We start from the raw sequence: 22587 nt of genomic DNA on the forward strand, positions 1-22587 counted from the left end.
ACCCCCCCCCCCCCCCCCCCCCCCCCCCCCCCCCCCCCCCCCCACACACACACACACACACACACACAGATGTATGTAGATATCTCTCTCATATGACATCAATGCAATTACCCCTGCACCAAATCATCTCTTACATTTGCCATCCTACAGACGCCAGGGCGCCAGCAGCGTCAAACATTCATGACAATCCTGATCATTTGTTTATGTGCAGATTCGGCAGCAGACTGTAACTCCATTATTACACATTGTCAGAAGCACCCCCAGAACTATACATCATTTGCTATATTACTGTGAATTATGTATTAGTCTTGTGTATGAGACTGTGAATGCGTGTGTGGTCTCACTAGTTGGATATGTGGACTACAGCAGAGGAATGCTAATGGTCATATCTGCCAGCTGCGACACATTCTCACCCCAACTCGTCACATGTGGACGCTTGGTCAAGACCACTTAGCGTCACTGTTTTACACACTGGGTACCTCTTTAGCGTCATTTCTCGACACGCAGGTCAAGTTAACACTTAATATGCAACGTCTGGTCAAGTTAGCAATAATTAATATGCAGCTTCGAGTTTGACTTTCAAAATAAAGCGTGTTTAACGTTGTGAAACGGTTAGTTTGGTTGAGTTTCGGCACCAAAACTACTGGGTAACGTTCAGGAGAAGATAATGGTTTGGGTTAAAGTAAGTATGTTATTTGCGTAAGTTATGTAGTGTATCCAAGCATCCACATGTAATGACTTGGGAGTGAGAACAGGTTGGCTACTGCCTCTTGACAGTGGTTCATTTTGTGGTATTTACTGATTGAGTTCTTCCGCCAGAGGACATGCAGGAAGATATACAACACAGCCGCCAACCACCGATACACCCTGAAAAGAGCTGTGGTCACATTTGACTGGCGTTAATGGCAGATTGTTATGCTCTCATTCTCTTCAATTCAGTTTCAGTCCAGTGTTAAGCTGTTTATTCACTCTGGAAGCATATTGTATACATTTAAAACAACAATGCTCTTTTGTCTAATTGTCAGCTTTATAATGTCAGCAGTATTGCAATTACATTATTCAGTGGAGAAATACAAAAACAAACACACAATAACATGAGGAAAGGCTGGGGATCCAATAAAGTGGTAATCCTTAAATTTATTTTGTTAAGTCATTTATTATTTATGTGTTATTAGGCTTTTTGTTTGGTGCTGGACAGCGTATGTTTCTGCATTCTCACATATTGTCAGTGACACCGTTTTTGATAAATGGCTAATAAAACATTTTTCAAAAACATTTTAGATATCACCTCTCATGCTAAAACTCATTTCTATGAGTTCATGAACATTGTCACAAATTTGTGACAACAACTGTTTTGTTTATTTGAAAAGTTCAAAGATCCTCCCACCGTTCAAAGACACGCAGGCTAGGTTAATTGGTGACTCTAAATTTTCCTTAGGATTAAGTGTGAGTGGTTGTTTGTATGTGTGTGGCCCTGTGATAGACTGGTGTGCAACCCGCCTTTTGCCTGATGTCAGCTGGGATTGGCTCCAGCGGTTGATGATGGATGGTTGGAAGTTCAAAGATCCCCTTACTAGTTTTTCCTGGGCTTTCACCATATAAGACTACTTCTTATCATCTGACTGATGTTCCACACTAAGACCAACTTTACAACTGGCATTAACATGTGATCTGTCAGGATACCCCATCCTGTCTGGATGAGAAAAAAACATGTCTTATGCAGGTATAAATGCATTCAGAACGCATCTTGATTAGAATGTTGGCCAGACCACGTCTGGAGGTACAAATTGCAGATGTGGTTGCGGCAGTGTGGGCTGGCCTTACTCTCAGTGATATAGTGGAGTCCAGTGATTTGGGTACTCGTTCACTGATTACCTTACATTCATTGAATTTTCATGATGATAAATACTGAGAACATCTCAAGGAGGGCACCGCAAATCAAATGATAAATGGTCTGTACTTGTACAGCGCCTTTCTAGTCTTCCTACCACTGCACTTTTACATTACTATCACCCACATCCATACACTGATAGCAGAGGCCAAGGTGCCAACTGCTCATCAGAAACAGAAAGTAACATTTGCACAGATTCACACACTGATGACACAGCAATTGGGAGCAACACTTCAACATGCAGACAAGAGGATGCGGGGAATCAAATGTAGGCAAATGTGCTTCTTCACTGCAGACGCTCAAAGACAGAATAGTAGGAAAAGCAGAGGTGTTACTAAAAACATCACCGATGGCTATGTTCTATGCATCGTCTAAGAAAGACATAACAGTCTGACAGTGAGGCAGCATGCACAACACCAGGACCCTGAAAAGGAAGTAGAGTAATGGAATTCAGCCATCATTCATTTTATAATTCACCTGTGCTTTTCCTACTGTGAAAAGCCAAAAGGTCTTCTGTGAAAAATCTATCCCTATCTAGGCTATCCCTGTTGGGAAAGCTAGCAAGCTTAGGAACATGGAAGATTCCCTGGAAGACTTGTTTTTTTTTTTTATCCTTGTACTGTTTACTGTTTTATCATCCTGCTGCTTTCACCAGCGGCTAAAGCTTACCTCTGTGCTGTCTCTGGATAATTCAGATCAGTGTCTGCATTTTGAAGTATACAATGACAGGAGGACTTGTCATCTGACCCTGTAATTCTATTTTTGCTTTGTCTTGTGCAGCAATCCTTGTCAAAAAAGCTTGAAAACCTCACTTCTTACATCTGGTGGGCCTGCGGCAGACCACAGTGACGTAGATTCTATCTCCTGCTCTGGATTGTCACTTATCTGTTGCCGCTGGAAGAACCAGTATGACACTTTTTTTTCAAGAGTGATGAAATGATTTGACAGGGCCTTCAGTGCTTTCAGAATATCAGTTCTCAAAAATTGCCCTCTACCTTGTTCATCTTTTCCTTTCTCTGTACCTTTTTTGGTTTCAGTTTCTGGTGTGTCAGGTAGCGGCCAGCAACGACATTCCGATGACATGGCCTCACTGTCCATTGCCAGGATTCTGCCTCATTACTGGAATCCCTTTTTGTAATCCTTACTTGATGAAAGCGTTAGATAAATAAACAACAGAAATAAAAGCAGTCAAGCTTGTCAAACCATGTCTGTTTGGCTAGCTTGAAATATCATCAAGGCCATGCTAGCTGGATGACAAGCACATTGCCTGGCCAAGAACATAAATTAATTGTAAAGAGTATATTGCTAAAGCTTCTGTTAAAGTTTTAGAAAGTAGGTTAAACATCAAGTCTCATTTATGGGAGCTGAAGATTGTGTTTGATCACACAAAATAGTTGGCCATTGTATTAAAAAAAAGCGACCACACACCAGTGAGATGTCCCTCCCTCATTTACTATGTCCTACATAATAAATAAGGGAGCGTATCTATGATCCTAGTATCCTATGTTACCAGGGTCTTAAGACACAGACTCTTGTTTGGGTTGGGTTTGATCCAAAAAACTATCATGAATGTTTTATCGCTGCATGTTTTTACCCAAAGAACCATTAAGCTATATCTAAGGCCTGTTATACTGAGAGCCATACGGCAGCGCTGGGAAATGGAAAACGCCTTTGACAAGTTCCTACATGTCATATTAAGTGAATAGAGATGTGGGGAACATCTTTTTCAGGTTCCCATCACATGCTGTATAGAGCCGGGGAACATAGGACCCTTAACACTGCAGGCCTAATGCTCCATTACAATTTTTTCCCAGATTCAACTTTTTTGATTGACAGTTAACATTATTGTTTAAATGTCATTGCCCTCTACAAGTTTACTCCTGGGGTCACATGTCTCCCAAATTATGACAAGTGTTCACAAATTTCTGTCCTTTTCATTACATTCATCACTATGCATCTGCCCCACAACACATGCTCAGGTGGAAGAAAAGGAGGTAAAGAAAAATAGAGAGCCACATGTTTAATAATGGCTTTCGTGGAGTTTTTTCATTCACCATGGCTCCATCTAGCACTGAATGTGCCGCTCTAGAGTGATGTCAGAGTCACATCAATTCCAAATCTGACTGTCCAGACTGAGGTCGCATTTCAAAAATCTGGCCCTCGTATGAAAGTGGCTCAAATTTGAACTGGAAAAGATCAGATTTCATGTGACTTGAGCTGTTCACACTGTTAAAAAAAATCATATCTGAGTCACATATGAGCAAAAAATCTGATTTAGAATCAGAAGATCAATCAGAAATAAGGCTAACTTAGCCGTCAGGGATCAGGCAGAGATTCAAAGTCCATGAAATCAAGCCAGGGTAAGAAGTAAGTTGAAAAAATCAAGAAATCCATCTCCCGAGCATCAGTGATATCGGTGAGGTACAGAACCCAAAGGATAGTGAAGGACAGTACCCGCCCCAGCCACAGCCTGTTCACCCTGCTGCCTTCTGGGAAGAGATACAGTAGTTTCATCTACCGCACCACCAGACTGCAGGGAAGCTTTTTCCCCCAGCTATCAGGCTCTTAAACTCAGATTCATCCTCAGCACTGCTCCACTGATCATTGAATATTGTTTGTTTCTGTTTACCATTTTTGTAGTTGCTTCCGTATTAATGTGTATTTTCTACTATGTGGCGGAGGGGAGTTGCAGATATTACAGACCTCAAACCTAAGTTACCTGTGAAAAGCAGAGACAGGAGATGTCACTTGTGATCGTTCAGCAGGCTGTTCTCTGTCTTTATTAAACAGAATAATTCTCTTTTTTCCCCTTCTTCATTTAAACCACGTTGACAATATTCCTTTTAACACATTACACTTTTAGGTTCACATTACAGCATGGATGTTAATGCATTAAACCGCTGGAATAACATATTTTACAAATTATATAAATGTGCAAATTTCTTGTTCAGTTCAACAGAAATAATTCACCTCTCCCAGTCTCAACCATAGACTGTATATAAAAAGGTCTCAACTGGTACTATGACTCTGACTGCTGTTTACCAGCTCCAAAATCGTATACATCCAGTAGCTTTGATACTGTTAAGCCTACTTGTTTCACACTTTTACAACATTCTCAGATACAACATATAAAAACTAACGTTATACAGAGGCCTAACGTTATATTACACAAAATACACGTCTTTTTAACCTTACCAACATGTTATACTATATTCAGTATTATCACGGTGACATGACTTGAATGCAGGACTCGACACACTCTCAACTCAACAAACTTTTAATAATCATACTTTAAACTTTAGCTTTAGCAAATACAAAGAAAAGTGCAATGCCCAGGAGCAGTGACCATAAACAAAACAAATGTCGGAAGGCCGCCATGTTGGTTACACTTTTTAAAAGGGTGCTAGCTACACTTCAATTCAAAGTCTCTTAACTGAATAAGCTGTTTTACACATCAAATGTTGTCAGAACAACATAACAAAGGCTTTAAAAGTCATTGGAAATGTATTGACGCAAAATATCATACATTACTAACCTGTTTTGTAGAAGAAAAGCAGAGACATAAGGCTGTTCTCTGAGGAGCGCAAGCATCGTGCAGCCCTGCCAGCGCTCACATAAGTGGATACTTCCTCTTGTGGCGTCATTGAGCAATTACACCCTCAAATGTACTACTCAAAATCTGGGCAAAAAATGCATTCACATAGTGCCCTTTTTTTACAGGCTATTACACAAAACATCCTAACTATTGTGACAACACATTTGTAGGTGTCACACAGAGCTAAATTTAATTATGTAACCTGTTATATTGTGACAATAAATGTATCTACCTACCTACCTAAATCATAGAGTAAGTGATGGAATGTTTAGCGTAATACAGAAGACAATATGGCAAAGAACTAGTGGTGATGGACTGGTATATATGCTGAGGGACTAATGACAGAATGAGCTGCAGACGGAGATAATAGCAGGGAACACCGGGTCAGGAGAATGAGGAAATTAATGTGACATGAGGGAGTGGCAGGATCTGAAATGACAGGAGAATCAGTAACCATGAAAATAAATGAGGAGACTATAAATAAAGTAAGAACACAGGGAGATCAGGAAGGATTAATGACACATTGTAAATTTGAATCTGTCTTTATTTTTAATAAAGTTAGTGCTGACAGAGTTGAATTTCCTTTTGTGTGTTTTTATTTCTCCTACACACCTGTCTAGTGGGCACATTAGGCAACATTTAATCTGACACATACACACAGTCCCCATTCATATATGCATTTTCTAAGAGGGTTGGAGCAGAGGGTCAGCCATGTTGTAGCCAAGCAGAGGGGCAGTTGTAGGGGTTCAGTACCTGGAGCAAGACTATAAGAAGAGGCAGTTATTGTCCCATCATCCGTCACTCTCTCTCTTTGTCTCTCTTTTCTATGTCTCTGTGTCTCTTTGTCATTGTGATGTGTCTCCCTCTGGTTGTCAGCTCCAGGGAGACAGGTGACTCCTGTTCCTTCTGTCCATATGGGATGGTATATCCAGACATTATGATGACACATATCCCCATGGAAACGCTGCTATATTCATCCTCTCTCTCTCTCTCTCTCACACACACACACACACACACTCAGAGATGGGAACTCGAGTTTGAGACTCGGACTCGAGTCCTACTTAAGTTGCACACACATAGACTTCAACACATAGACTGACCTTCCAATTAACGGGCAACTCGCTCTACCTCCTGAGCCGCAGCCGCCCCAAATAGGTTAGTAACCTGAGGTTAGTAAACATGTTTAGCTCAGCATTGGCCATCTAACGTTAGCTTGCTTCTTGCTTCAGCTACGAGCTATAAGAGGTTTACTCTGACTGTCGTCCGTTATGAAAAGTTGAATGAGTGTTTGTTTACTTGCCAAACTTGTGGTGGTCGATTAACGTAATCATTACGTCCCGCTGGCTGCCATCATGTTTATTATTACCGTTGGCTGCAAACCGGTTACAGGTTTATTGTTGATCATGTAACGTTATAGTTTTATTTAGTTATAACGTTACACTGGTTTGAGAGTCTGGGGTGTGTGTTGCCTATTTTATAAGCTGTCATTAGTTGTAGACTCATTGTACATTAGGCTACATGGTTGTGCTCTGTTAGTGAAAAACAGGTTACAGGTTTATTGTTGATCATTACACTGGGTTTGAGAGTCTGCGGGGTGTGTTGACTTACAGTAGGCTGGTTAATAAGCTGGCATTAATTGCTTTGCACATTACATGGTTGTGCTCTGTAAGTGAATAACAGGTTACAGTTACAAAAACCCTTTTAGCTATGCAGTTTTACCCCCTCCCCACACACACACAATTCCATGCCCTCTTCCACAAAAGATTAAAAACCCTGCAGAGAGCCCTCTGAGTGTGAGATCTGCTTAAAAACTGTTCCCTTTCCAAACACACATCCACACACACACACACACACACTTGTGCTACTTAATAAATTGTGTCCAGCCACTGGCCTGCTGTGCCCCAAGGGTCAGTGTGTGAAGCAAAGAGACATTAATCATTCCGAGGGAGTGTGTATAAGCAAACACTGGCTGAGCATCAACCTTGCATCTCGTTAATGTGTATTTGTACAGTATGTCTCGAAGTTTTTTACATACATACATGTGTGGTTTACTTGGCATATGTGTGTGTTTGCATGGGTAACACAACTGATTTTAATGTGTGTGTGTTTTACTGTGTGTCTTCATGTGTCTGGGGTAAATGTCGATCGACCTGTCTGCCTACCCTCAGGCCTCTTTCTCCATCTCCATCCCCATTTTCCAGCGAGCCTGTATCGCTTCACCGCAGCTTTATTGCTTTTTCCTCTCCTCCTCCGATTCCCCTTGCCTTCTATTCACTTCCCTCTCATTTGTGTAATGCTTTGTGCGCCTTTGTGCTCCCAGGTTTGCTTGTACAATTCATTTCACTCGCTCATCTCCACCATACACCTCTTCCTCCCCCCCCCCACCCCCACCTTCCTTCAATCTCACTCCCTCACATGCATTATCTATTAGCTGTGGCTTGTCAGGTCTCCAGTCCTGTGTAATGGGAGACAGGCGGGGCAGATTGCGCAGTGTCACATTAATTTGCCGTGGCTAACTGTTCGTACACCAGAGCAGAAATCAATGTGCCGCCCCCAACCTTTATCTCCCCAGCGTCCTCACCGCTGACACAAGTACACCAGTTGCCCTTTCCAGCACCCACGGTTTCTTTTGTCTGCCAGCCCATACTCACATCACCACAATAGGTTTTATAAGAGTTTTTCTTCCTGCAGAAAATTCTATCTTCTAAAATGTTCTACCCAACAAATCAGTTTTATTCTCACGTGTATAAGAATTTCTGTTTTTATGGATGGCAATGTCTGTCTGTTGGTCAGTCCACCACTTTGATATCTAGACAACTACTGAATGGCAAGTTTTGTACAGACATGCATGGTTCCCAGAGGATGAATCCTACTGACTTCCCGACGACTTTATTAGCGCCAACATGCAGTGAACATTTTTGGTTCTGAGTGAAATATACAGTATCAAGAACTATTGAATGGATTGTCATGGTGTTTCCCCAGAGGGATAATCTTTATAACTTTGGTGATCCCCTGACTTTTCATCTAACGCCATCATCAAGTCAGTTTTTATTTGATAATACTATGACCTGCTGAACAGCAGCATTTTAGCCTTGTCATTTTGAGCATGTTGCCATGCTAGCATTGACATTTAACTCAAAACCTGGCTTGGCGTGCTGGCATGGCTGTAGACTCTCAGTCTTGTTTCACAGTGAGCAAGTAAACAGTTCTGCTTCACTTTCTCTGATCATTAATTCTTCCACTACTCCTTATGTTTTTTTCATTATGCAAAATTGTCAGTTGCATCCTCTCACACCTTCAAAAGTAAAGATGATTTAGTTTCCTTGCCTGCAGATGATCAAGGGAACCACACAGCGTTGATGTCCAATGTTCTTGTCATCCTCTCCCTCGATAAAATCAAAGTGGTTGGAATGCTTTCACTGAGAAAGACTAATTATGTTGGAAACAAATCAGGAGACAGAGGCTACATTCTCAAAAAGAGTAGTCACAACACATTCTCTAACTAATATTACTGAGAATGAAACTCATTACACTCCGTAATTGGGAAAGAAATTTAATTACTGTACCTCAATACCATCAAACACTCTGTCTGGATGTTTTGCTCATTGCGCTTACATGTGTGTATGCTTTGTGTATGAGAGCTTTCAAGTGTGTAAACTATGCATGTCTTGTCCTTCAGCAGGACTCGAAAGAAATGTTTTGATGAAGTAAGCATCAAACACCTAGGCTCTCCACATGCCCTGCTTATCAATAAAGGCTTTTAAGCATAGAGAATTTCATGAGAGGCAGAAAGTATTTCAAGTTCTATTGTGTATTTCATTGCTGAGCCATCAAACCGGATGAGGCAAATGATGGTGCAGCATGAAACCGTTGGAGTTTTTGTTTATTTTATCTCCCCATGTGGAAGGAGCCGGGATGAAGGCAGATGCCAAGTTAGGAGTGGAGCTTACTTACTAGCTGTATTCCGTTTGAAGTGAATTAAAGGATCTCTCTTCATCAGATTTTTTTTGCAATGAAATATTTAATTCCACCAAGACTGAGAAGAGATTAATTAAAATGGTGACTTGCAAGCGAAATGTTCTTTTCTTCTCCCCCTTTCATTTTATTGTCTGTGATTAGGAATATTCTCTTGTACTTGGACAACATGAAATATTTTCAGCTAACTAGAAACTTCTGTCGGAGACGCTGAGCTGATTTTAGAAATGCTGACTTATTGATGTGTTTTCTTCATGTCAATTATTGATGGGCATTGAAATGCATAACTCACTGGGTTATATTTCAGCAGGTCTGAGGCCAACTTGCTACATGAGTGCTGTAATCGTTGTCCAAAACCACAATCAGGACCAAGGACAGCACCCACATAGGCATTAATCTCTGTGTGGGTTATATGAACTCATTAGTACGTTCTACATACAAATGCCATGTGCACGTTTCTGCTGGAGATTTTTTGTTGCCATAGACCCATCCCCAGAATGGAGAAAAGGACTGCCACAGATTAAGCTGTCAATTCTGTGGAAGTTTGTTCCTGGCCTTTGTCCAAGAAAAAAAAAAACAGTACTGTAAATCCTGTCCTGAATACTCATGTACATCATATTCCTTGAACTTTCACTGCAAAAAAATGTTTTACTTATAATTACTGTCTTTCTTGTAGGATTTCAACTAATTATTGTTTTCCTTTTTATCGTTTTCTTGTTTCATTGAGTAATCGTTTGGTCTTTGTTTTGTCTGACCAACAGTCCAAAATCCAAAGGCATTTAATTTACCATCATATAAGGCTAAGAAGCCGGTAAATATTCACATTGGAGAAGATTGATAAAAATATTTATCAATTATCAGAATTGCTGCAGATAAACTTTGAGTCATTTGGCTAATAATTTCAGCTCTACTTCATTCACCTATTGCTTCTGCCTTCTACTTCTCACCAGGGGCGTTTCCAGGCTCTTGAAACATTGGGGGCATAGCCCAGCCCAGAAATCTTTCATTCCACCATTCTATAGCCTACCAGGGTAGGCTATGCAGCTGATGTTGAAACTACTTCAGCTCCAGTACCAAACATATCGGATATTTTCGCGCATTTGGTGATTTTTTTTGGCCCGCAACACAAGAAACAGCTCGAGCAGAGGGGGAGGGAGTGGGGGCTAGTTAGAGATGTGATTGGGCCAGCCCAATGTCAGTATAGACCTATGCTTTATGGGCCGATCGTTGGCCCATTTTCTAAAATCAGCTAGGCCTATATAAATAGCCTAAAAGATTTATGTAACACCGGCCCTAAAGGTTCGTCGGCCGGTAGCCTATGCCAGATTACCAGTCCACCCCTGAGGCTACCCCCTTTAGACCGTTTGACAGACACAGAGCCCTTCTGGGACTGTAGCCTACTCAATGAGACGAGCGCACTGATCTTCATCAAAGGAAGAAAACTGAAACTGAAAACATTTGTGATCAGACAGAAATATCACCACAATTCCACACAAATGTTCACTTAAAGTGCAGCTCACAGCAGCTTTAGAGGGAATGAAGGATCCTGGAGACAGTAAAACAGCACACACAGCAGGACACAGAGCGTCATGATATTCTCTCACTACTGTGCGGCGACTGTTAACCGTTTGTGTTAATACATTGACTACACACTGACCGACAACATTTATATTTAAATATACTGATTACATTTTTGTCATTCAGAAGTCGCGGACAAGCCCAGAAGCTTTGGGCAATGCGCTCTCTCTCTCTCTCTCTCTCTAGCGCTCTCTCTAAACACATGCAGTCAGAGTAACGGTGGTGGGGGAGGACACATTACGTTAACTTCAAACAAAATGTATGAATTATTGCGAGTATCCTCCGCTCTTTGAAGACCTGCGAGACAGGCTGTGTCATGAAGATTATTGCATATTAACAGCCCCCATATTGCCTATAACATGTCCCCTTAATGGGACATTTCTACAAAGCAAAAATCACATTTTGTTCAAGTTGTGTACACCAACTTGAAATTTCTATTTACGTAATAAGCATAATCACACCTTTCAGATACAGAATTTGCATATTGTTAGTATGTACTGTGAAGAGTTCAGACACACCTTATGAACTTAGTGGCTGCATGAAAGTATACTGTTGAATCTCTGTACATCCACAACCATCCCCAGTCAACTTGGCACCTCACACACACACACAAGTAAAGACACACAAACACGCGTCCCTGTTACACTCATGCATCAGAATGAGAAACGGAAAGGTGTCCTAATCTTAACAGGAGGGAGTGGGGGCATTTGTAATTTCTTATCCGCCGCTAATTACAGCGGTAACAAGACCCAGGAGAAGTGACGGCTGCTGGTTTAGACGTCTGCCGGCTTGACAGCAGGGTTAATTAACAGCCTTCCACCAAGATTAAGATGGGACAAAAACTAAATAGATCAAGATGCAGACACGTACACATACTCCAGCACACACACACACTAAAGCATGCACTTATGCAGGCGCGCACATACACACTAAATAGCCCTTCCACTAACAGCAAAGATTAAGATAGCCATGTCGTCCCATCTATTTCAGCAGAAAATTAGCCTCCCGCTCGGTTGGACAGGCTCAGCAGACACAGGGACACTCGCCTCAGACCTGACGCATTCATTCATACACCTGTGTGACTTATTGATACTGGCACATGCACGGGAGAATCATTTTGTTGATCCTCTGAATATGGCTCACGAGAGAAAGTTAATAGCATTAGGGGGCTGACATCTACATGGCTTTAATGTCCATGCTGTATTCCCGGCTGAGCATATACAATGATCCTATCCATCTTTCCTCTCCCTGTAATGTCAAGAAGCGTGGCTCTGGGCCCAAAAGATTTTTCTAAGCTCCTGCCTAATATGTCCCCATCTCCCTATCTCAATCCTGGTGGTGGGAGCACACACAGACACAAACACAGCCTCTCACAGCCAGGTTAATGTGGCACCACATTCACTGGGCTGTAGCGTGTGTTGCCTCCCTTACCAGCTGTCCTAATGTAACTCCTTTAGAAGACTCCATTTAGACAGAGGGCCTGTATGAATAAAAGAAAGCACTTTGTCCTGCGCTGCCTCTCCTCGCTGCTATCTTTGGCCTGCAGGGTTAGGAGAACGGAACCTGGAGACATACTGCTGGTGTGTTTTGCCCCACTGGGACTCGGGAGGGATGGAGAGAGAGAGAGGAAGAGAAAGACAGAGGGAGAGAGGGTGTTTGTCAAAAACACATCAACATGCCAGTTTTTCACACACTGTACACAGTGATTTCTTAGACAGTGTGTCAAACATGTCAAAACTAAGTAGTGTATGTCTCAGAAACATGACATCATAATTATGGGTACATTAAGATAAAATACATTTGGCTTGTTTTACATTCATTTTTCAGTGCTGCACAAGTGATCACACACATCAAGATGTCCTTATATATGACATTAATTAAGTAAAGCTAACAAGCTTCCCCGGAGTTTTATTATCACCTCATAGAGCATTTTTACACTTATACCATGTTCACTTACAGTTCCTAGGTAGTTTATTTATCTCAGAGTTAGGAACTTTAACTAGTGAGATTAAAACATACAAGCTGTTGCCATGGTTACCAGTAGCTTGTTAATATTCTGTGCCTTGTGCATTGATTTCGAACTATGTTTAATTGTTGAGCTGAACTATCTTTGAGGTGCCACAATGTACAGCCAGTTGGAGACAGATGGTACAGAAGAGCTTAGCATGCATGCTTAAAGGAATAGTTCACCAGTTTGGGAAACATTTTCTCTGAGAGTTAGATGATAAGATCCAAACACTCTTACGTATGCTAAGTACAGAGCCAGAGCATAGGTGGCACCATGAAGAAGCAAGTGCTTTTTGTAAAAAAAAAAAAAAAGAAAAAAAGATTATTATTTTAATGCAAAACCTAACACAGGTATATTTTGGTGAGATGGTCTTTTTATTATTGAGACTCTACACATAATAGGGCCCTATTTTTGTGGCAACAGAACAACTAGCACAAGCGTCACTCCAACAGTTCTATATGTTCCTTGAAATTTGCTTTGTTGTGAGGTATTTTGGTGCCCAGCCCAGAGCGTGCAGTTTACGGGTGGGAGGAGAGACACAAACAATCACAAAGAGAGTTGTTGGTATTTTGGTGAAAAATTGGGTCTTAGATGTCCTTTCTTGTTTTGTTTTTCTCTAATACAGTTTTTCAGTGATTCATATTTTATTCTTGAAATGCATTACAGTGCAAAAACAGCTGGATCACATTTTGCTATATGATGTGACAATTTACTACATGAGGTATGGTAGATTTAAGACTCAAAAAGAGTTGGATTAATGCGATCATATAAAGGCTTCACCAAAATTCTTAATTGAATTCTATTGCCCATTGTACTAATTAACAAACAATAGGTTTGGTGTTGAGTGTTCAGTAAAGTTGTCCCCAACTAAAGATTTTCCTAGTCGACTAGTAGTTATTAGTTCAAGCCATTAGTTTACTTGTTGTTATTATGCTCATTTTTAGGTTCAAAATCCTATTTAGATGTTGCACCAGAACAGGTTTACATGGTTTAATTTTCAAAAATCACCATATTTTTTGTCATACTGCACATTGCTGCAGCTCCTCTTTTCACCTTGTGTTGAAGGCTTCGTTTTAGCTACGGAGTGATACATCTTGTCTCTAAATGATCTTTGTTGACAGTTGCACATGCGCAGTTCCTAGTTAAGCACTACTAGCCAATCAGAAGCAGAGAAGGGCGGGTCAGCGAATAGCCGGTAAAAAACTTGGCTACATGTTGCCGACCAGCTTGGCAACATGGACTGGAGCAAGAGTTTCAGAGTGGTGAGTTATTAATCTGTGACAAATGCATCTTTCATCCATAAAGTTTTAACTGAGCTCTGTCTCTACATCACAGTAACATCTTTATGTCCACTGACTGCCTGGAGGGTAGCTAGTGTTTGGAAGGGAGAGGAGAGGTGTGCTGCAGCTCACTGTTTTTCCATCTGTGTTTTTGAGGGCGTGTCAGACTAGCCGCTTGGGGAGCGTTATATGAGGCTTATTTAGTGGCTGGACTATAAACAAGCTGTTTTCAAGCAGTTCAGAGCAGAGTTTTCTGTGGGAGATGGGAACTCTTTTGGGCTTGACTTTTTCACTTTGCAAGCCCAGTACATGCACAAAAAAGGTATATAACTCAATAAAGGAGAGGGAAAATAGAATACCACCTCTTTAATTAAATTATTTAAATTTATATTTTTGGGGAATCTGAACAAGGTTTCAGTTCCAGGGCTGAGACAGACTGTAGAGAAAGTAACATTGTTAATACTGTGCTACTTTAAATACAAATACAAAACCATCATAATGAGCCTTTAGAATCTACATTTTGCAAGGGGCACAAAGCAAAAAAGGTAACTATGATGATTCTGTACGTGTCAGAACAACCAGTACTGTGACATCACAGTCAGAGTCCTGGTAACTTATTGCATTTTCTGTCATCAAACTGACCAAAGCCTCCTAGTGGTGTAAACACCAACACTCCATCGGTCCACCGAGCTCCCAGTCAAGTTAGAGTCAGCTAATAAGCTGATAGTTAGCGGTCACTGACTGAGCTAGAGTTTGCAGCAGTGTGCTGGTATGTGACTGCTGTGTTAAAAGGTCTGCGTTGCAACAATCCCCTGATACTTTTGTCCTGGTGACAAGGTGCAGCTCCTGAATGGAGTTTGGGTTGGGAGTTTTTTCTGCGACTAACCAACTAATCAAGAGTTGACTATCAGGGAGCAGCCCTGGTGTTCACGTTGTGCCTCTCTGAATCATCCAGACAACATTATGATTTCCTACAAAAGGTCTCTTCATTTGTTGAGTCATTGCTGCAATCTTGTCACATTTTTGGTCATATTCTGGCTCTAATCCAGGATGTCCCCAATCCTTAAATCCATCTAAAAGGTCTGATTGGGTACGTTGTTCTCCAACCAGGGAAACAGGTGTCAATGAGCACAACCTTATCTGAATCACTGAAAAGATCAGACACATGGATGACGATGGTCACCCAGGTCTGCACACCAGGCTAAATCCATACCATTCAGGCCACACCCCAACCAGATAAAGCCTTTATCTAGACTGGAGATTTATGTGCACTGTCTCCCGGTGCACATAAATTGCAGTGGCAACAATCTCTCCTATGCACATTGTGATTCAGCCGTTGTGTGAGTGGTGCTGTCTGCAATGTATAATGCGAAGCTGAGGGAGGGTCCATGTGGAAAGAAGGAGTGCCTGGTCCCATTAGTAGGAATAAGTTGCAGTGGCATGTCTGCTAACAGTTTCCTACATTAGCACCGCTAATAAGAGTCATGGCTCAATGACAGCACTGTGCACAAAGAGGTACTGGGAGAAAGGGACTGGCAAAATGGGGGATGGAGGTAGGGAGGGAACAGAGTGAGTTGGCTGACCTTAAAGCAAAGGGAAAAAGGCAACTGGAGAAAGCTGCTGGAGAGGGCAGACAAAGCTGCTGGAGAGGGAAGACAAGTTAGGAAGTTGTAGCAGTGCTTGGGGGGGGGGAGGGGCCACCGTTGCTGTCGATAAGGACACTGAAAAAGAGGCGAGAACGAGTGGGTGCCAAAAAGACAGAAAGGGAGGGGAGGAGATGGCGATGACAGGAGTGTTGGAGATGAGTTGGAACAGCGGGGGGGAGGAGGAGAGAGCGATGTCTGAGATTGAAATGCAGAGCAGAAGATGGAGGAGGGGTGGGGGGGCTGAAAGTTTCATGAGAGTGTCACTATGGAAGCACCGAATTTCCTCACGCCATCTGTGAAAGAAGCATTCCTCTGGGGCCGCTGATGCAGAGCTTATGTGCGTATCAGTGTGCATGCGTGCGCGCTGCAGTGTGTGTTCGGGGACTTGAGGCGGTCTGTCTGGCCGGAGGATGCGTTTTCCGTTATTCACATATCAACAGTGAATTCAGCAGGGAAGAGGAAGCAAGAATGTAAGGAAAACAGAGAGAAAGACAGAGAAAGATCCATGTAGGCCTGGTTGCTCTCTGTAATTCATGGCCTTCAGCTCCACAATACATTTCAATTGTGCTCTCCTAAAACCCCTTTTTCTATTTCACGCTGCTATTCAGCCTCCTCCACAGCAGCCTTGTGATCTCCCTCATGTCCATTTTCCCTCACCCACCATTACAAAAAGTCCTGTTTTTTTCCCCTTCGCCGCAGGACCTCACGTACCAAAACGCATTTAGCCTGTAAAAAAGCTAAATGAGGAAGGTCTGCGGTCTATTTGTCGTTAATTGGCGCGGTGCAACAATAGATTACCGAACATGACAGTGTCTTTTTCAGAGAAATCTATCTGCCGTGACCTCTCTGGCACTATTACAGCAAGGTCAGAGAGCGCAGAGGAAAACCAATCAATACAATATTGAGTGCGAGAGCGGACCAAGTCTGATGCAGAAGGAGGGAAGAGAAGAAAAAGGACGCAGACACAAAGGAAGATGACCAGGGAGGTGAAGGTATGGTGGGGGGAGGGGGTGGTGGGCATACAGCAGGAGATTGCGAGCCATGGGTGAAGGACTGAAAAAGGCAGAATTGCAGGATATACAGAGGAAGGCCCTGAAGGTGGCTGCAATCTTACAGGGTGGCAGCAATATCAGTCTACAGCAGTGCCACAGGCACAAACATCCAAACCGACACTCGTGGATCACTGTTGCGTTTGAGAGATGGTCAGTCTGGAGAGAATGTTCAGTAGCCACAGGCACAAACACATATTGCCCAAGGGAGGTATCTGATAACACCGTATACAGTATATTGTACACTGTATACTGCATGGTGGGTGTGTGAGAGTGTACACGTGTGTGTACATTTATGTGTGTGTAGGTGGCTGTAAGTTACATATATTTTAGTTTGTGGTGGGTGTATTGTGTATGTATACATGTGTCTACACGTCCTTGGTGGAAGCTCTTGGTTGTCCTGGTAAAACTGCCTTAACTAAGTGCAATACAGCCTAGTATCCCTGGGAGTTCAGATTAGACGATTCCACACCTCACGATTCACATACACAGAAGTTGTGTGCTCTTCATCTAGTGAGGCGGAAAGTATGGAGGTCTGGGTGGTGGATGCTTGTCAGGCTTTCATGTGGGAGACCTTTGTGTTAGGCAAGCAGAATTAAATACTTTAGTTACCTAATTTTGACCATATACTGTACCTCATCCAAAGTTTATTTGCCATAATCACAATCATTCCCATCTTTAACTATAATATAGTTGCCATGCTCAAATGTTATAGGGACATTTTTTTATTTTTATGTTGGCATTGAATGTGACACAGGGTTTTGCATAATCCTCCTATATCAATGTTCTTGGATAGAACAGGGTTGTGTATAAACGACCATAGTAGCAATGGCAAGTTAAACACCTGCTATCATTCCCATCTCTCGTTTCCGGATCAGTGACAATAACCTTATATATATTTTTCTAGACAAAAAGATTACATTATTAATACTCTTAAATTATTTACAAACAGAACTCTTTAAAAATCACCTTGAGAGAACCAACATTGTCCATTTAAATTCCAGAAATGTAAAAATACAGAGATTAAGCACCTCGGTCCTATCTCCCATCCTCACTCCTTCCAATGATAGTCTATACTCAGTTATCATAATTAACTGTTTTTACTTCACAAGCTAAAACATCATATGGCAAATTGCCTGTACATTTCAATAACACTCAAACCATCTTGGCTCTCCATGAGTTCTAACTAACTGTAGACTAAACTACCTTTTTTCACTGGTCAACAAAGTGTTAAGTACCTATGTGCATGAAAGTGTGTGTATACACTGTGCTCATGATGACTGTGCACCTGTGTGTTAATGTATGTAGGTGCAACAAGACAGCATGTTCAACGTTTGCATTCGAATAATAACTCTAACCATTACTCCCGCACAAATACTCCTCTTTGTTTGAATCCTGTTCCTTTCTTGCTCTCTTTTTTTTTTACCATCACGCTTATACACATGCACACACACATACACACACTCAGCCCCCGCCCTCCGCTTCCTCTCCCTCAAAAGTACACTCCTTGCCGGCCCAGCAATGCTCGAGTGTGATTCATGTGTGTTTCGCTTCCTCGCCCAGGGTGGAACATAGCTAAGGCTGTTCCCTGCAGCCACCTGTTCTCCCTCTAGGAAGAGACAGAGAGAGGCAGAGGGATAGAGAGAAGCAGAAGTGGGGAGGCTGCAGAGAGACAACGAACGACACAGGTTAGCAAGAGAGGTAGAGAGCTGAAAAGATTTTAAAGAGTAGAGAGAGGAAGCGGAGAGCAAACAAACGAGGAATAAAAAATGTTCCAAAGAGTGAAACACAAACAGACAGATAGAAGTAGATGAGAGAGGTTTCACATTTCAGGCTGGTGAATAGAGATGTAAAGACAACACGTATTAGCGCATGTGTGTGTGTGTGTGTGTGTGTGTTGAGTAGCAGATAACGAGGCGGCGTGTGAGTGCTCTGTGTTTACTCTAATTAACTACATCAATACTGTCAGACAGCTTTTCAGGCTTTGATCAGCTCCCTGAGCCTGCCAAAAAGTCTACAAAACGCACCCGTCAATCACAGCCACCGTCCTTTTCATGCTAATCTTATTCCAAAAAACAAAAGGAGGAGCACTTTACTTTCCCGGGAAGTGAGTGTGACTGGTCAAGTCGGATGGATTGCAGCGTTTCCTCTGATTGTGATTCCACCCTCATTCCATTCCACTTCTGCTCCACCCATGCTCACACTCATGACATCCATTACTTTATTCTCCCCCCCCCCCCCCCCCCCCCCACACACACACACACACACACACCTATGTACACATGCACCGCTGGCCCGATGCTGAATATGTAAATCTACATCTGCTCCAGTACCCAATCTCCAGCCCTCACCATGTGTCTGATATGCTAATGCAGCCAACACAGTTTCTTCACTCCACATCTTCCCCTCCTTTCCCTTTCCCTCTGCTTCCTCTCCTAGAGCCTGCCAAGGATGAGCATATGAGGCAGGAGAGAGAGAGAGAGAGAGAGAGAGAGAGAGAGAGAGAGAGAGAGAGAGAGGCAAGAGGGGCTTCAAACAAAACCTGATAATGATGTTGTTATGGATGGATGTTACACACACAAACAGGCATGTGAGCAACAGCGAGAAGCCAGGCTTGTTACAGAACAATAGCGGCAAATCCAGGAGAGAGATGCTGAGTGTGGGAGGAAAGACAAAGCTCCAACTCCTCTGGTGCTTTCGGTGCTTCTCCCTCGTTAGCCGCACGGCTGCCACCCCACCCCCATCTCCCACCGCTGTTTTCACTGACAACTTATTAGCCGTAATGAGCTCAGAGGTTGACACCTTGCAGTCACATTTGACACACTCTTGCTGCAGCATATAGACACATGTGCACACATGTCAAACGCACATGCATGCGTGCACCCTTACAAACACGGCCATCACATTTGCATTGAGCAGCGGGATGGACGGCGTCCCATTCCAGGGGCATTGTTCTCAATCCAAGTCCAGGAGTGTGCTTTGATTTATAAAGGATGAAATGGGATGAGACCTGTTTCCCAGAGATCCCCTGTTGGCTGCGCTCGCAGCTTTTGCCGCTTTGACTGAGTTCTGAACGAATACATGAATGCTAAAAGACACTAGCTGCGGCTCTCCGCTTTGCTGGCTGCATGTGAGGCCACACTTGCTGTGAGGGAGCCCTGTTGAAAACGATAGGGGACAGTATAGCGCCTGGGTGTTTATCCAAATGTTGTAAGGGGTTGAAATTCTGACACGAATTGGAGTCGTCCCACAAAGCCTTACTGCTTTTTTCAGATGCAGATGAGAACCATGTCTTGCTGCTACAGAACAGGAAGAAGTAGTGAAAATGATAAAACACCTGAATCGAGTTCTCTTATTACACAGACCAAGCAAACACATTTATCTAGTGAGATCTCGTTTATCAAGCAACTGCATGACCCAGTTGGATTGCGAAATGAATCTGCACTAATTTCACTGAAAAATAAAACATCTATCAGTTTGATCCTGGTTGCACCATAAAGATGAGTCTCACATCTGGACTGAAACGGGTATTCACAGCTGGCAGGAGGCCAAGCAGTCGTCTGTATGTTCTACATTAACAGTGACAAAAAGTACACTCAAATGTTATTTATTTCACATGATGAAACTTGCCACTTAACTTTGGCAATTTTATAGAATCAGCAGGTCTTACAGAAATACTGTCACATGAAAAGAATGTGTCCCTTGGCATAATAATGCTGCTGCAGTCCTTTTTGTTTTCCTAATTCAAGACAGAAAGTATATATTAACATCATTAACATCATGAGAAATTACATTTGCAGCAGCAAATTAGTACCGGTCAGAGCTAGACTCCACAAACATGTTGCAATTCCCTTTGAACTAGTCTGCAGCTCCGAGGGACAAGAATAAATAAGAGAAACACTACATAAAAAGGGCTGACTTTGAAGCAACTACATCACAGAGGAAGGGACATGCAGCCAAATGGCAATTAGCAGCTTGTCCACCTTTAAAGAGGACTAACAATCAGCCCCTTTTAAAGTCCAGCAAGTCCAATAGCTGGTGTCAAAATTACTGGAGCATTAGTTATGAAACTTCATGTTGGACTGTTAAGCAACTTTTATTTGTTGTTTTTTTATCTGATTACTGTAAGATTTCACAGTCATTCTTTGCATTCGCTATCTAAACCTTTTATCACCACGCTGAACAAAATATTAGTTATTAGTTTAAGATTTGCATATCTACCGTGTTCCTGGCAAAAGAAACACAGTAGATGCACGGAGACTATAGTTTGCATACTACTGTTATAAATGTTAACTCCTGCAAATAAAGACTCTAGGAAAAGTTACTCTAAAATTGAAAACCGGAAAAGCTCCTGTAATATATCAGGTTTTGAATGAGTGAATGATAAACTGCTGCCTCTATACATTCAGTTGCCAGTTTATAAGGGACACCAGTAACTAAATCTAATTACACAAGTATCACCATCTTGAGTTGTTTGACTAAACTGTTCCTAAACTTACTGAAAGCAAGGATATGTATGTTCAGTGTGGGTAAGACAATCCTTAAAGAAACTCAGGCAGGATGCTGAAAGTTACTCCACCACTGATCACATCTTTTTACTGAATCATATTGATTTGTATTGTTTTGCCTTTTCTGTTCTTTTATTGATTACAGCGTGACATGTGATACCGTTTGGAGGGATGGATTCTGGTACAAACTGCTGAAAGCAGATATCAAAGGCAAATTCCTGGACGAAGTAATAATCATTTGATTTTTTCATATCTTTTTTGGAAGCTTAACTGGGATTGGGTATGGTGAAAACTGATCATGCTGACACTCTGATTATCATGTCTACAACATAAGAAGGGCTGCGGATAGCAGTGGATCACATGTGTAATTCTTGTGAGAAATGGAAGATAGTGTTAAACTTAAAGCCACAAAATTGTGGTTGTAGAAAAGCTGAAATGAACAACTTCAAAATTCATTGCTTAAATATCTGGGTGTCATAATAAATTATAATTTAAGATTGAGCCTTTGCGTTGCTTTGCTATGCTATGCTGCTATGCTATAATATGTTTGTGTGTCGGGTGGAAAAGCTAAACCTGAAATTCCTTATGTATAAACGTTCAAACCACTTTGTGGAGTAATATGGAGTGCTATAGGAAAATACCTACAGCATGCAGCATTTAAACAGAAATGTCTGGAAGTGGCCTATTTAAACATCCATCTATGTTAACGTTTCTTTGTTGTTACAGTCAGATAAGAATTTTCTAATTCCTTCCTGCATGTTCCCATTGTTTGGGCATTATTGTATGGTGTACATTGTTTGTACTTTTTAAACTTGAATTTTAATCACACAGTATGAGCCATTGAAAATAAATGTAAGCCTGTAGTATGGAGCAAAGAATGGAAGCACAGACACCACACCTATAACAACGTCCTTTTCCACACATCTCCCCTTTTAATAAAAGTTACATTGCAACTCTTCCTCTATTCTTTCATGTATGTGTGCATGTTACATTTTTGACTGTGTTTTGTGTATTTTTGAATGTTGTCTGCTTTTGCTGCTACAGTAAGTCCCTCTAA

Source organism: Micropterus dolomieu, linkage group LG09 (assembly GCF_021292245.1).
Source record: "Micropterus dolomieu isolate WLL.071019.BEF.003 ecotype Adirondacks linkage group LG09, ASM2129224v1, whole genome shotgun sequence".
Taxonomy (NCBI): Eukaryota; Metazoa; Chordata; class Actinopteri; order Centrarchiformes; family Centrarchidae; genus Micropterus; species Micropterus dolomieu.